Below are 16,844 nucleotides of genomic sequence, written 5' to 3' on the forward strand. Positions count from 1 at the left end.
CCGATACTAGGAATAACGGCAAGAACCCTGAGCTCCAGCAACTCGAGCAAAATGAGCTCACCTCGCCCACAGACCCACTAGCATGGGGCGCTGCACCGCCACCAGACGACCCGGATCTCATCCGGCCGTGATGGAACTAGACTGTCCTTGTGTACCTGTATTGATATACCTGTACTGATCATGTAAATGTACCACACAAAAAGAAACGCAACTGTAATCCACCCAACAAATGTACCAAAATGTAAATGTAAAACCTATGTGATGAACTTGAATGCAACTTGCATGTAATGGGCCATTAGCATGATCTCTGTGTGAGGGGGGGAGAATGGAGTAGTCATGGACTCACAACCAGAAACCACTGGGACCTCCACTGGCAACAAATCTCACTACCAACTCACCCAAGCTAGAAGCGAACCTCCAATGGTCAACCAGGAAGAGCAAAGCCCAGTTCACCATCAATGTACGAGTCAATTTGCATTAAAGACTTGGGGGGAAGTGATGCCATGTATGTAGACCATGTATACTAACTGTATAGTCACATAAGGTGTGCCACCAGAGGACACTGCGGTGGGATACCTGAGGGTCATCTGCATAGGTGTGTAGGGCCCAGGAGAAAAGGCTGCCCACCATGCTTGTGCCTCACCCTGGAATTACAATAAATGGGATTAAGGTCACAACAGTTCAAGTACAAAACTAGACCTCGTGGAGTCATTCATAAGAGTATTAAAGACATAACAAAAAGCATTCTCTGGTTTGGTCATTGTACTTTTAAAAAAAACCTTCCGTGTTGCTGGTGAATCTTGGAATATATGAGTCGCTGATGTGCAGAGGGGCTTCTGCAGCCAGATGAAACCATTTGTCAAAGTTGGACTGAATTACATGGCCATCACTGCAGGGTGGCTGAATGGATTGATAGTGTGGATGGGTGTGCAGATGGGAAGATAATGTGACTGGCTGGAGAGTGTAACTTGTTTATTTAGCAAGATAAAAGTTACACACGGTGTAACGACGGGTAACGATTACTCGCTGTATAACTGTATGGAAATGCGGCTTATTCAGCAGGGTAAAGATTATTCACTGTTTAACTATATAGAGTTTCTGTTTATTCAGCAGAGTATGGGTTACAGACTGTAACTATATGGAGTTGATGTTTATACAGCAGAGTATGAGTAAGTACAGTTCACAATATATCTTCAACGTAGCACAATTTATGAAATTTTGCTTTTTCAGTTAAAATTCATTGTCGATTATCCATTGAAACACAATGTAAATTTCCATTAAGCTGGTTCTGAAGGTCTGCACTCAATCTGTCAAATATGTGGTCCAAACCCATTCTTCCAAGATACAAGTTACTCCATCGAGTCTCCTTAATCCACCGTGTTCTCAAGCTGAAAATAGAAACTGCTATGGTTGGTTCATATTATATAGTTGTTTTAAAACAAATATATTAAAAGGAACAATAAATTATATCAACCTTAGCATGGTGGTTAACCAGAGGATTCCTCATTGTACTCCATGACCAGAAGGCAAGTTAAAACTATGCTTTAGAAAAGAAAGAATTTACAATTATACAGCACCTTTCATGTCCTCAGGACTTCAAGTACTTTTCAGCCACTGAAGTATTTTCAAATGTGGTCACTGCTGTAATGTTGGAAAACACAGCAACACATTTGCACAAGGCTCTAATCTGAATGATCTGAGCAATGACCACATAATCCGTTTCTAGTGATCTTGTTTGAGGATAAATGTTGGCCATAACTGCCATAACTTGGCAGGAGATCATTGGAACCCCAGTGAAATTGCCTTAAATATCTGTATGTCATCAGATACGTTGTTTCTCTAGAGGTTTCACCAATCTCCCGCCAGAGAAAACCAGTGGAAATTACAGGCAATACATTTTTAATTGCATCAATTTTCCTTCTGCTCGTCCCCTATTCTCCTTCCCCTCCTAAAGCTGGTGCATTTTTCAGTGCACAATTCCACAGTCTCTAGCAGGCCTTTTGCAGCCAATCCAAGTAACCATTCTGCTTGTGTCACTTTGGTCAATGACAATAATTTGTAATTATATAGCGCCTTTAATATAGTAAAACATCCCAAGGTGCTTCACAGGAGCGTAATCAAACAAAATTTGACAGCAAGCCATATAAGGAGATATTAGGTCAGATATACAAAAACTTGGTCACAGAGGTAGGTGTTAAGGAGCTTCTTAAAGGAGGCGAAAGAGGTAGAGAGTCGGAGAGGGTTAGGGAGGGGATTCCAGAGTTTGGGGCCTAGGCAGCTAAAGGCACAGCAGTCAATGGTGGAACAGTTAAAACCGGCGATATGCAAGAGGCCAGAATTGGAAAAGCACAGAGATCTCAGAGTTGTAGGGCTGGAGGAGGATCCAGAAATGGGGAGTGGTGTTGCCATGGAGGGATTTGAAAACAATGTAGGTCAGTGAGCACAGGGGTGATGGCTGAACGGGACATGGTGCGAGTTAGGATAAGGAAAGCAGAGATGAGTTTAAGTTTATAGAGGGTGGGAGATTGGAGCCCGGCCAGGAGTGCATTGGAATCTGAGGCAGTGGCAGAAACGGATGAGGTTACGGATGTGGAATTAGACAGTCTTGGTGATGGAGAGAATATGAGCTGCAAAGCTCAGCTTAGGGTCAAATAGTACACCAAGGTTGCGAACAGTCTGGTTCAACCTCAGACAGTGGCCAGGGAGGGGGATGGACAGCAAGTGTGAGCGGCCTATTCAACCAGGTGAAATGGGGTCCTCACCACTGTGCTCCCTAGCTGCGCAGCTCCCTCGAGTCTGCCGCACACCAGGCGTTGCGGGCGGCACGGTCTCCAGTGCGCAGGCGCACTTTTCAAACGCATTCCACAGGCTCGTTCTTTCGGCCCGCAGGATTGAGTTTCGGTGCCTGCATGCTGGACCCATATCGGCGCTTGGGCGGTAGGCCCCGCTACAGGCCTGACCCTGAGGCTCGAGGTACTGAATGCGAACGCTGTGATTATCCAACCGTTGCGGCCTTGCAGCACAGACACATTTTCTTCAGCTCCGTGGGAGAACTGGCTGTGGGAGAAGAGAAGATCGAAAGAAGAGAGACTGGGAGAGAGAGAGAGAGAGAGACTGTGAGGGAGAGAGAGATTGTGGGGGGGGAGAGAGAGAGACGGGTGGAGAGAGAGAGACGGGGGAGAGAGAGGGGAGGAGAGACACAATTGGGTGAGAGACATTGGGGGGTGGGATTCAGAGAGACTGGGGGTGGGAGAGGGACATGGAGGGGGGAAGAGAGAGCGGGAGACTGATGGAGAGAGAGAAAGAGTGGAGGGGGGAAGAGAAAGAGAGAGAGAGACTGGGAGAGAGAGAGACTGGGGAGAGAAGAAAGTAAGAGAGACTGGAGGGGAGGGAGGGAGAGAGCGAGAGAGAGAGAGTGAGTCTGGAGAAAGGAAGGAGAGTGACCTGAGGGAGGGAGGGAGAGACTGGGGAAGGGAGAGAGAGGCTGGGGAAGGGAGAGAGAGACTGGGTGAGGAAGAGGGAGACACTGGATGAGAGAGAGAGACTTGGGGAGGGAGAGACAGGGAGAGAGACTGAAAGAGAGAGGGAGACACCGGAGGTGGGGGGGCGGCGGGAAAGAGAGAGACTAGGAGAGAGAGAGAGAAACTAGGGGAGAGAGAGATGGAGAGACTTGGTGGGTTTGGGGGGGGGGGGGGGTTGATTGAAGAAAGAGAGCGACCTGGGGGAGAGGGGGAGAAAGACTTGGGGAGTGAGGGATAGAAACATAGAAAATAGGTGCAGGAGTAGGCCATTCGGCTCTTCTAGCCTGCACCGCCATTCAATGAGTTCATGGCTGAACATGCAACTTCAGTACCCCATTCCTGCTTTCTCACCATACCACTTGATTCCCCTAGTAGTAAGGACTTCATCTAACTCCTTTTTGAATATATTCAGTGAACTGGCCTCAACTACTTTCTGTGGTAGAGAATTCCACAGGTTCACCACTCGCTGGGTGAAGAAATTCCTCCTCATCTCGGTCCTAAATGGCTTACCCCTTATCCTTAGACTGTGTCCCCTGGTTCTGGACTTCCCCAACATTGGGAACATTCTTCCTGCATCTAACCTGTCTAACCCCATCAGAATTTTAAACGTTTCTATGAGGTCCCCTCTCATTCTTCTAAACTCCAGTGAATACAAGCCCAGTTGATCCAGTCTTTCTTGATAGGTCAGTCCCGCCATCCCGGGAATCAGTCTGGTGAACCTTCGCTGCACTCCCTCAATAGCAAGAATGTCCTTCCTCAGGTTGGGAGATCAAAACTGTACACAATACTCCAGGTGTGGCCTCACCAAGGCCCTGTACAACTGTAGCAACACCTCCCTGCCCCTGTATTCAACTCCCCTCACTATGAAGGCCAACGTGCCATTTGCTTACTTAACCGCCTGCTGTACCTGCATGCCAACCTTCAATGACTGATGTACCATGACATCCAGGTCTCTTTGCACCTCCCCTTTTCCTAATCTGTCACCATTCAGATAATAGTCTGTTTCTCTGTTTTTACGACCAAAGTGGATAACCTCACATTTATCCACATTATACTTCATCTGCCATGCATTTGCCCACTCACCTAACCTATCCAAGTCGCTCTGCAGCCTCATAGCATCCTCCTCGCAGCTCACACTGCCACCCAACTTAGTGTCATCCGCAAATTTGGAGATACTACATTTAATCCCCTCGTCTAAATCATTAATGTACAGTGTAAACAGCTGGGGCCCCAGCACAGAACCTTGCGGTACCCCACTAGTCACTGCCTGCCATTCTGAAAAGTCCGCATTTACTCCTACTCTTTGCTTCCTGTCTGACAACCAGTTCTCAATCCATGTCAGCACACTACCCCCAATCCCATGTGCTTTAACTTTGCACATTAATCTCTTGTGTGGGACCTTGTCGAAAGCCTTCTGAAAGTCCAAATATACCACATCAACTGGTTCTCCCTTGTCCACTCTACTGGAAACATCCTCAAAAAATTCCAGAAGATTTATCAAGCATGATTTCCCTTTCACAAATCCATGCTGACTTGGACCTATCATATCACCTCTTTCCAAATGCACTGCGATGACATCCTTAATAATTGATTCCATCATTTTACCCACTACCGATGTCAGGCTGACCGGTCTATAATTCCCTGTTTCCTCTCTCCCTCCTTTTTTAAAAAGTGGGGTTACATTGGCTACCCTCCATAGGAACTGATCCAGAGTCAATGGAATGTTGGAAAATGACTGTCAATGCATCCACTATTTCCAAGGCCACTTCCTTAAGTACTCTGGGATGCAGTCCATCAGGCCCTGGGGATTTATCGGCCTTCAATCCCATCAGTTTCCCCAACACAATTTCCCGACTAATAAGGATTTCCCTCAGTTCCTCCTCCTTACTAGACCCTCCGACCCCTTTTATATCCGGAAGGTTGTTTGTGTCCTCCTCAGTGAATACCGAACCAAAGTACTTGTTCAATTGGTCCGCCATTTCTTTGTTCCCCGTTATGACTTCCCCTGATTCTGACTGCAGGGGACCTACGTTTGTCTTTACTAACCTTTTTCTCTTTACATATCTATAGAAACTTTTGCAATCCGTCTTAATGTTCCCTGCAAGCTTCTTCTCTTACTCCATTTTCCCTGCCCTAATCAAACCCTTTGTCCTCCTCTGCTGAGTTCTAAATTTCTCCCAGTCCCCGGGTTCGCTGCTATTTCTGGCCAATTTGTATGCCACTTCCTTGGCTTTAATACTATCCCTGATTTCCCTTGATAGCCATGGTTGAGCCACCTTCCCTTTTTTATTTTTACGCCAGACAGGAATGTACAATTGTTGTAGTTCATCCATGCGGTCTCTAAATGTCTGCCATTGCCCATCCACAGTCAACCCCTTCAGTATCATTCGCCAATCTATCCTAGCCAATTCACGCCTCATACCTTCAGTTACCCTTCTTTAAGTTCTGGACCATGGTCTCTGAATTAACTGTTTCATTCTCCATCCTAATGCAGAATTCCACCATATTATGGTCACTCTTCCCCAAGGGGCCTCGCACAACGAGATTGCTAATTAATCCTCTCTCATTACACAACACCCAGTCTAAGATGGCCTCCCCCCTAGTTGGTTCCTCGACATATTGGTCTAAAAAACCATCCCTTATGCACTCCAGGAAATCCTCCTCCACCGTATTGCTTCCAGTTTGGTTAACCCAATCTATGTGCATATTAAAGTCATTATAACTGCTGCACCTTTATTGCACGCACCCCTAATTTCATGTTTGATGCTCTCCCCAACATCACTACTACTGTTTGGAGGTCTGTACACCACTCCCACTAAGGTTTTTTGCCCTTTAGTATTCTGCAGCTCTACCCATATAGATTCCATATCGTCCAAGCTAATGTCCTTCCGATCTATTGCCTTAATTTCCTCCTTTACCAGCAATGCTACCCCACCTCCTTTTCCTTTTATTCTATCTTTCCTGAATGTTGAATACCCATGGATGTTGAGTTCCCAGCCCTGATCATCCTGAAGCCACGTCTCCGTAATCCCAATCACATCATATTTGTTAACATCTATTTGCACAGTTAATTCATCCACCTTATTGCCAATACTCCTTGCATTAAGACACAAAGCCTTCAGGATTGTTTTTTTAACACCCTTTGTCCTTTTAGAATTTTTCTGTACAGTGGCCCTTTTTGTTCTTTGCCTTGGGTTTCTCTGCCCTCCACTTTTCCTCATCTCCTTTCTGTCTTTTGCTTTTGCCTTCTTTTTGTTTCCCTCTGTCTCCCTGCATTGGTACCCATCCCCCTGCCATATTAGTTTAAATCCTCCCCAACAGCACTAGCAAACACTCCCCCTAGGACATTGGTTCCGGTCCTGCCCAGGTGCAGACCGTCCGGTTTGTACTGGTCCCACCTCCCCCAGAACCGGTCCCAATGCCCCAGGAATTTGAATCCCTCCCTGCTGCACCACTGCTCAAGCCACGTATTCATCTGCGCTATCCTGCGATTCCTACTCTGACTATCACGTGGCACTGGTAGCAATCCCGAGATTACTACTTTTGAGATCCTACTTTTTAATTTAGCTCCTAGCTCCTTAAATTCGTTTCGTAGGACCTCATCCCTTTTTTTACCTATGTCGTTGGTACCAATGTGCACCACGACAACTGGCTGATCTCCCTCCCTTTTTAGAATGTCCTGCACCCGCTCCGAGACATCCTTGACCCTTGCATCAGGGAGGCAACATACCATCCTGGAGTCTCGGTTGCGGCCGCAGAAACGCCTATCTATTCCCTTTACAATTGAATCCCCTATCACTACCGCTCTCCCACTCTTTTTTCTGCCCTCCTGTGCAACAGAGCCAGCCACGGTGCCATGCACTTGGCTGCTGCTGCCCTCCCCTGATGAGTCATTCCCCTCAACAGTACCCAAAGCAGTGTATCTGTTTTGCAGAGAGAGAGACTGGGGGGGCGGGGGGGGCGGAGATTCTGGGGGATGAGAGAAAGTCTGGAGGGTGATAGAGAGAGAGAGACTGGGAAAAGGGAGAGACTTGGCGGGGGGAGACTGGGAGAGAGAGAGAGACTGGGGGAGAGAAAGAGACTAGAGAAGGGAGGGAGAGAGCGACCTGGGAGAGAGGGAGAGATGGGGGAGTGAGAGGGACTGGGGGAAGGAGGGAGAGAAAGAAAGACTGGAGGAGAGAGAGAGAGAGAGAGAGACTTGGGGAGAGAGAGTGACTAGGGGAGAGAGACATTGGGAGAGAGAAGGAGACTGTGGAGAGAGAGAGACTGGAGAGAGAGGGGGAGGGAGAGAGAGATGGGGAGGGGGGGGAAAGAGAGTCTGGTGGAGAGAAAGAGACTGGGGAGAGAGAGAGAGAGTGGGGAAGGGAGGGAGAGAGAACGACCTGAGGGAGAGACTGGGGGAGGGAGAGAGATACTTGGTGGAGAGAGACTGGGAGTGGGAGAGGGAGACACTGGGTGAGAGTGAGTGACTGGGGGAGGGAGAGAGGGAGATTGGGGGGAGAGGGAGAGAGACTGGTGATAGTCTGGGGGAAGGAGGGAGAGAGAGAAAGACTGGGAAGAGAGACTGGGGGCAAGAGAGATGGAGACTGAGGGGGGTGGGGAGAGAAAGGGAGAGACTGGTAGAGAGAGAGACTGGGGGAGGAAAAGAAAGTGGGAGAGACTGGGGGTGAGAGAGAGAGAGAGAGAGAGACTGGGGGAGGGAGAGAAAGTGAGAGAGACTGGGAAGGGAGGGAGAGAGAGAGGGAGGGAGAAAGTGGCCTGGGGAGAGGGAAAGATTGGGGGAGGGAGAGAGAGAGAGACTGGGGGAGTGAGAGAGACTGGGGATAGACTGAGGAAAGGAGGGAGAGAGGGAGACTAGGGAGAGCGAGAGACTTGGTGGACACAGGGAGAGAGAGAGAATGACTTCGGGTGGGAGAGAGAAAGACTGGGAGACAGATGGAGACTGGGGGAGAGACAGAGACTGGGGAGAGAGATGGAGACCGGAGTGGGTGTGTGTGTGTGGGGAGAGACTGCGGGAGAGAGACACTGGGGGAGGGAGAGAAAGTGGGAGAGAGAGAGAGACTGGAGGAGGGAGAGAAAATGAGAGAGACTGGGAAAGGAAGAAAGTGAGAGAGACTGGGTGGGGGAGAGAGCGAGCAAGAGGGACTGGGGGAGGGAGGGAGAGACAGACAGAAAGAGAGAGTGAAAGAGAGAGAGAGAAAAAGAATGTGGAGAGAGGGAGAGACTAGGGGAGAGAGAGTGACTAGGGGAGATGCGAGAGACTGGGGAGAGAGAAAGACACTGTGGGCTGAGAGAGATTTGGAGAGAGAGAGCAAGAGACTCTGGGGTAGGAGAGAGAGCGACCAGGGGGAGAGAGACTGGGGAAGGGAAGGAGACTTGGGAAGAGACAGAGACTAGGGGAGAGAGAGAGAGAGAGAGAGAGAGACTAGGGGAGACAGAGGGAGACTGGGGGAGAGGGCAGAGAGACAGATGGAGACTGGGGTGAGGGGAGAGAGAGACTGGGGACGGAGAGAAAGTAGGGGAGACTGGGGGAGAGAGAGAGAAAGTGAGAGATACTGGGGAGAGAGAGAGAGACTGGGCGAGAGAGACTGGGGGAGGGAGGGAGAGTGACCTGGGGGAGAGAGAATGACTGGAGAAGGGAGGGAGAGTGAGAGAGAGAGACTGGGGAGGGAGAGAGAGCGAGACTGGGAAAGTGAGAGGGAGAGACTTGGTGGAGAGGGACTGGGTCTGGGAGAGGGTGACACTGGGTGAGGGTGAGTGACTGGGGAGAGAGGGAGAGACTTCGTGGAAAGAGACTGGGTGAGAATGAGGGAGGTACTGAGAAAGAGAGACTGGGGGACGGAGAGAGAGAGACTGGAGGGAAAGAGAGGCTGGGGGAGGGAGAGACTTGGGGAGAGAGAGAAAGAGACTGGGGGGCAAGAGAGGGAGAGATAGGGGAGAGACTATTAAAGAGAGAGACTGGGGAGGGAGCAGGAGACACTGGGTGAGAGAGAGACTGGAGGAGGGAGAAAGACAGACTGTGAAAGAGAGAAAGAGAGAGAGAGAGAAAGATGGGGGCAGAGGGAGAGACCAGGGGAGAGAGAGAGAGAGACTGTGGAAAGAGACTGGGGGAAGAGAGAGACTTGGGGAGATAGAGACTGGGGTGGGGGGGGGGTGTGGTGGAGAGACTGGGAGGCAAGAGGGAGAGAGAGAGAAAGACTCGTGGAAAGAGAGGGAGACTGGGCAAGAGATACTGGGAGAGAGAGAGAGAGAGAGAGACTGGGGGAGGGGGAGGGGGAGAGAGAGCAAGACTGGGGGAGGGAGAGAGGGAGAATGGAGAAGGAAGGGAGAGAGAACAACCTGAGGGAGGGAGAGATAGAGACTTGGTGGAGAGAGACTGAGGGTGACACTGGGTGAGAGTGAGTGACTGGGGGAGGGAGAGATGGAGACTGGGAGAGAGAAAAAGACTTGGGGGAGAGAGAGGGAGAGAGTGGGATACTGGGGGAGAGAGAGGCTGGGGGAGGGAGAGACTGGGGAGGGAAGAAAGTGAGAGAGACTGGGGAGTGAGAGGGAGAGAGAGATGGGAGAGGGCGAGAGAGAGAGAGACTGGAGAAGGGAGAGAGAGAGAGCGATTGGGGGAGGGAGGGAGAGCGAGACTGGGGAATGGAGAGAGAGACTTGGGGAGGGAGAGAAAGTAAGAGAGACTAGGGAGTGAAGAAAGTGAGAGAGACTGGGGAGTGAGAGGGAGAGAGAGACGGGGGGGCAGAGAGAGAGAGAGACTGGGAGGGAGAGAGCGACTTGGGGTAGAGAAAGAGAGAGAGACTGGAGAAGGGAGAGAGAGAGAGAGTCTGGGGGAAGGAGAAAGAGAGTGAGACTGGGAAAGGGAGAGAGGGACTTGGAAAGAGACTGGGAGAGGGAGAGAGAGAGACAGAAAGAAAGACTGTGAAAGAGAGAGAGAGACTGGGGAGAGAGAGAGATTGTGGGAATAGAGAGACTTGGGGAGAGAAGGAGACTGGGGGGTGGGAGAGTGGGTGAGAGAGAGGGAGACTAGGAGAGAGAAGGAGACTGGGTTGAGAGAGAGACTGGGGGAGGGAGAGAAAGTGAGAGAGACTGGGAAGGAAAGAAAGTGAGGGAGACTGCTTGGGGGAGAAAGAGAGAGAGAGAGAAACCAGAGAAGGGAGGGAGTGAGCTGGGGCAGTGGGGGAGACTGGAGAAGGGAGGGAGGGAGAGGCTGGGGGAGGGAGAGAGAACGAGACAGGGAAGTGAGAGGGAGACTTAGTGGAGAGAGACTGGGTGAGAGAAAGAGACTGGGGGAGGGAGAGAGAGAGAGAGAAAGACTGTGGGGAGAAGGAGAGACTAGGGGAGAGAGAGAGACTGTGGGAGAGAGAGAGACTAGAGAAGAAGGGAGAGAGCGACCTGGGAGAGAGGGAGAGATGGGGGAGTGAGAGGGACTGGGGGAAGGAGGGAGAGAAAGAAAGACTGGAGGAGAGAGAGCGAGAGAGACTTGGGGAGAGAGAGTGACTAGGGGAGAGAGAGATTGGGAGAGAGAAGGAGACTGGGGAGAGAGAGAGACTGGAGAGAGAGAGAGAGAGTGGGGAAGGGAGGGAGAGAGAACGACCTGAGGGAGAGACTGGGGGAGGGAGAGAGATACTTGGTGGAGAGAGACTGGGAGTGGGAGAGGGAGACACTGGGTGAGAGTGAGTGACTGGGGGAGGGAGAGAGGGAGATTGGGGGGAGAGGGAGAGAGACTGGTGATAGTCTGGGGGAAGGAGGGAGAGAGAGAAAGACTGGGAAGAGAGACTGGGGGCAAGAGAGATGGAGACTGAGGGGGGTGGGGAGAGAAAGGGAGAGACTGGGTAGAGAGAGAGACTGGGGGAGGAAAAGAAAGTGGGAGAGACTGGGGGTGAGAGAGAGAGAGAGAGAGACTGGGGGAGGGAGAGAAAGTGAGAGAGACTTGGGAGAGAAAGAGAGACTGGGTGGGAGAGAGGGAGAGAGACTGGGAAGGGAGGGAGAGAGGGAGGGAGAAAGTGGCCTGGGGAGAGGGAAAGATTGGGGGAGGGAGAGAGAGAGAGACTGGGGGAGGGGGGGGGGAGACTTGGAAAGAGAGAGAGAGAGGAAGACTGGGGGAGGGAGAGATTGTGAGAAAGACTGGGGAGAGAGAGGGGAGGGAGACAGATGAAAACGGGGGGGGGTGAAAAAGACTAGGAGAGGGAGAGAAAGTGTGAGAAACTAGGGAGAGAGTGAGAGACTGGGGGAGGGCAATAGAGATTGGGCGAGAGATACTGAGGGGGGAGAAAGTGAGAGACTGGAGGAAGGAGTGAGAGGGAGGGACTGGAGAAAGGAGGGAGAGAATGACCTGTGGGAGAGACTGGGAAAGGGGAAGAGATAGAGACTGGAGAAGGGAGGGAGAGAGAGAGCGAAACTGGGGAAGGGAGAGAGAGATTTGATGGAGACAGACTGGAGGAGGGAGAGAGGGAGACTGGAGAAGGAAGGGAGCGAGAACTACCTGAGGGAGAGACTGGGAGAGGGAGAGACTTGGTGGAGAGAGACTGGGGCTGGGAGAGGGTGACACTTGGTGAGAGAGTGTGACTAGAGGAGGGAGAGAGGGTTACTGGGGAGAGACAGGGAGACTGGGGATAGACTGGGGGAAGGAGGGAGAGAGAGAAAGAATGGAAGAGAGAGAGAGACTTGGGAAAATAGAAAGAGAGAAAGACTGGAGGGGAGAGAGAAACTGCGGGGAGGGAGATAAACTCTGGGGGAGAAAGAGAGCGACTGGGGAAGTGAGAGAGACTGGGGATAGACTGGGGGAAGGAGGGAGAGAGAGAAAGACTAGAGAGAAAGAGAGTAAGAATGGGGGTGAGAGAGAGAGATTGGGGGAGAGAGATTGACTAGAGGAGGGAGAGACTGGAGAGAGAGAGGGGAGGGAGAGAGATGGGGAGGAGTGAAGAGAGACTGGTGGAGATAAAGAGACATAGAAACATAGAAAATAGGTGCAGGAGTAGGCCATTCGGCCCTTCGAGCCTGCACCGCCATTCAATGAGTTCATGGCTGAACATGCAACTTCAGTACCCCATTCCTGCTTTCGCGCCATAGCCCTTGATCCCCCTAGTAGTAAGGACTACATCTAACTCCTTTTTGAATATATTTAGTGAATTGGCCTCAACAACTTTCTGTGGTAGAGAATTCCACAGGTTCACCACTCTCTGGGTGAAGAAGTTTCTCCTCATCTCGGTCCTAAATGGCTTACTCCTTATCCTTAGACTGTGACCCCTGGTTCTGGACTTCCACAACATTGGGAACATTCTTCCTGCATCTAACCTGTCTAAACCCATCAGAATTTTAAACGTTTCTATGAGATCCCCTCTCATTCTTCTGAACTCCAATGAATACAAGCCCAGTTGATCCAGTCTTTCTTGATATGTCAGTCCCGCCATCCCGGGAATCAGTCTGGTGAACCTTCGCTGCACTCCCTCAATAGCAAGAATGTCCTTCCTCAAGTTAGGAGACCAAAACTGCACACAATACTCCAGGTGTGGCCTCACCAAGGCCCTGTACAACTGTAGTAACACCTCCCTGCCCCTGTACTCAAATCCCCTCGCTATGAAGGCCAACATGCCATTTGCTTTCTTAACCGCCTGCTGTACCTGCATGCCAACCTTCAATGACTGATGTACCATGACACCCAGGTCTCGTTGTACCTCTCCTTTTCCTAATCTGTCACCATTCAGATAATAGTCTGTCTCTCTGTTTTTACCACCAAAGTGGATAACCTCACATTTATCCACATTATACTTCATCTGCCATGCATTTGCCCACTCACCTAACCTATCCAAGTCACTCTGCAGCCTCTTAGCATCCTCCTCGCAGCTCACACTGCCACCCAACTTAGTGCCATCCGCAAATTTGGAGATACTACATTTAATCCCCTCGTCTAAATCATTAATGTACAATGTAAACAGCTGGGGCCCCAGCACAGAAACTTGCGGTACCCCACTAATCACTGCCTGCCATTCTGAAAATTACCCATTTACTCCTACTCTTTGCTTCCTGTTTGCCAACCAGTTCTCAATCCATGTCAGCACACTACCCCCAATCCCATGTGCTTTAACTTTGCACATTAATCTCTTGTGTGGGACCTTGTCGAAAGCCTTCTGAAAGTCCAAATACACCACATCAACTGGTTCTCCCTTGTCCACTCTACTGGAAACATCCTCAAAAATTCCAGAAGATTTGTCAAGCATGATTTCCCTTTCACAAATCCATGCTGACTTGGATCTATCATGTCACCTCTTTCCAAATGCGCTGCTATGACATCCTTAATAATTGATTCCATCATTTTACCCACTACCGATGTCAGGCTGACCGGTCTATAATTCCCTGTTTTCTCTCTCCCTCCTTTTTTAAAAAGTGGGGTTACATTGGCTACCCTCCACTCCATAGGAACTGATCCAGAGTCTATGGAATGTTGGAAAATGACTGTCAATGCATCCGCTATTTCCAAGGCCACCTCCTTAAGTGCTCTGGGATGCAGTCCTTCAGGCCCTGGGGATTTATCGGCCTTCAATCCCATCAATTTTCCCAACACAATTTCCCGACTAATAAGGATTTCCCTCAGTTCCTCCTTCTTACTAGACCCTCTGACCCCTTTTATGTTCAGAAGGTTGTTTGTGTCCTCCTTAGTGAATACCGAACCAAAGTACTTGTTCAATTGGTCCGCCATTTCTTTGTTCCTCGTTATGACTTCCCCTGATTCTGACTGCAGGGGACCTATGTTTGTATTTACTAACCTTTTTCTCTTTACATATCGATAGAAACTTTTGCAGTCCGTCTTAATGTTCCCTGCAAGCTTCCTCTCGTACTCTATTTTCCTGCCCAAATCAAACCTTTTGTCCTCCTCTGCTGAGTTCTAAATTTCTCCCAGTCCCCGGGTTCACTGCTATTTCTGGCCAATTTGTATGCCATTTCCTTGGCTTTAATACTATCCCTGATTTCCCTTGATAGCCACGGTTAAGCCACCTTCCCTTTTTTATTTTTACGCCAGACAGAGATGTTCAATTGTTGTAGTTCATCCATGCGGTCTCTAAATGTCTGCCATTGCCCATTCACAGTCAACCCCTTAAGTATAATTCGCCAATCTATCCTAGCCAATTCACGCCTCATACCTTCAAAATTACCCTTCTTTAAGTTCTGGACCATGGTCTCTGAATTAACTGTTTCATTCTCCATCCGAATGCAGAATTCCACCATATTATGGTCACTCTTTCCCAAGGGGCCTCGCACAACGAGATTGCTAATTAATCCTCCTTCATTACACAACACCCAGTCTAAGATGGCCTCCCCCCTAGTTGGTTCCTCGACATATTGGTCTAGAAAACCATCCCTTATGCACTCCAGGAAATCCTCCTCCACCGTATTGCTTCCAGTTTGGTTAGCCCAATCTATATGCATATTAAAGTCATCCATGATAACTGCTGCACCTTTATTGCATGCACCCCTAATTTCCTGTTTGATGCCCTCCCCAACATCACTACTACTGTTTGGAGGTCTGTACACAACTCCCACTAACGTTTTTTGCCCTTTGGTGTTCTGCAGCTCTACCCATATAGATTCCACAGCATCCAAGCTAATGTCCTTCCTAACTATTGCATTAATCTCCTCTTTAAACAGCAATGCTACCCCACCTCCTTTTCCTTTTATTCTATCCTTCCTGAATGTTAAATACCCATGGATGTTGAGTTCCCAGCCCTGATCATCCTGGAGCCACGTCTCTGTAATCCCAATCACATCATATCTGTTAACATCTATTTGCACAGTTAATTCATCCACTTTATTACGGATACTCCTTGCATTAAGACACAAAGCCTTCAGGCTTGTTTTTTTAACACCCTTTGTCCTTTTAGAATTATGATGTAGTGTGGCCCTTTTTATTTCTTGCCTTTGTTTACTCGGCCTTCCACTATTGCTTTTTACCTTTCAACCATCTGTTTCTGACTCCATATTACTTCGCCCTATCTCGCTGCATAGGTTCCCATCCCCCTGCCATATTAGTTTAAACACTCCCGAACTGCATGATCAAAAGTTACCCCTAGGACATCAGTTACAGTCCTGCCCAAGTGCAGACCGTCCCTTTTGTACAGGTCCCACTTCTCCCAGAACTGGTTCCAATGTCCCAGGAATTTGAATCCCTCCCTCTTGCACCACTGCTCAAGCCACGTATTTATTCTAACTATCCTGCTCACTCTTCTCTGATTAGCACATGGCACTGGTAGCAATCCAGAGATTACTACCTTTGAGGTCCTACTTTTTAATTTAACTCCTAGCTCCCTAAATTCAGCTTGTAGGACCTCTTCCCGCTTCTTACCTATATCGTTGGTACCTACACGTACCACAACAACTGGCTGTTCACCCTCCCTCTCCAGAATGCTCTCCAGACTGGGGAGGGAGAGACTGGGGAGAGAGAGACTTTGGGAGGGAGAGAAAGTGGGAGAGACTGGAGAAGGGAAGGAGAGGGATCGACCTGGGGGCGGGAGAGAGAGGCTGGGGGAGGGAGAGAGAGCGAGACCGGGGAAGGGAGAGAAAGTGGGAGAGACTGGGGGAGGGAAAGAGAGAGCGCGACTGGGGAAAGGAGAGAAACTTGATGGAGAGAGACTGGGGGAGGTAGAGGGAGACACTGGATGTGAGAGAGAGACTTGGGGAGGGAAAGAGAGAGACAGAGGGAGAGAGGGACAGACTTGGGGAGAGAGAAAGAGAGACCGGGGAGGCTGGGGTGGGAAGAGAAACTAGTGGGTGAGAGAGAGATTGGGGGGTGGTCGAGAGAGAAAAAGACTGGGGGGTGGTGGAGTGAGAGAAAAACTGAGGAGAGAGATGGAGACTGCGGGGGGAAAGAGACTGGGGGAGGGAGAGAAAGGGAGAGACTGCAGGAGAGAGACTGGGTGAGAGAGAGGAAGTGGGAGGGACTGGGGGAGAGAGATTAGGGGGGGCAAGAAAGAGTGAGATGGGGGGGAGAGAGAGACTGGGGATAGACTGGGGGAAGGAGGGAGAGAGAGAGAAAGACTGGAGGAGCGAGAGAGACTTGGGGAGAGAGAGAGACTAGAGAGAGAGAGAGAGAGAGGGGGGTGGGGGAAGGGAGAGAGAGATGGCGACGGGGAGGAGGGGAAGAGAGACTGTTGGAGAGAAAGAGACTGGGGAGAGAGAGAGACTGGGGTAGGGAGGGAGAGAGAACGACCTGAGGGAGAGACTGGGGGAAGGAGAGAGAGAGACTTAGTGGAGAGAGACTGGGGGTGGGAGAGGGTGACACTGGGAGAGAGTGAGTGAATGGGGGAGGGAGAGAGGGAGACTGGGGGA

General features: G+C 50.0%; 1 protein-coding gene across 3 annotated transcripts in view; it reads right to left on the reverse strand.

Annotated features, from left to right (window-relative positions):
* Positions 1–1,080: 1,080 nt before the first annotated feature.
* The window catches only part of c3h21orf58 (chromosome 3 C21orf58 homolog), a 194,577-nt gene continuing 178,813 nt past the window's right edge, over positions 1,081–16,844 (reverse strand). For all 3 annotated transcript variants that reach the window (XM_070874918.1, XM_070874919.1, XM_070874917.1), the window contains one exon: positions 1,081–1,388. The gene's annotated coding sequence lies outside the window, so the exon portion shown is untranslated. The remainder of the gene's footprint in view (positions 1,389–16,844) is intronic.

This window comes from Pristiophorus japonicus, chromosome 3 (assembly GCF_044704955.1).
Source record: "Pristiophorus japonicus isolate sPriJap1 chromosome 3, sPriJap1.hap1, whole genome shotgun sequence".
Taxonomy (NCBI): Eukaryota; Metazoa; Chordata; class Chondrichthyes; family Pristiophoridae; genus Pristiophorus; species Pristiophorus japonicus.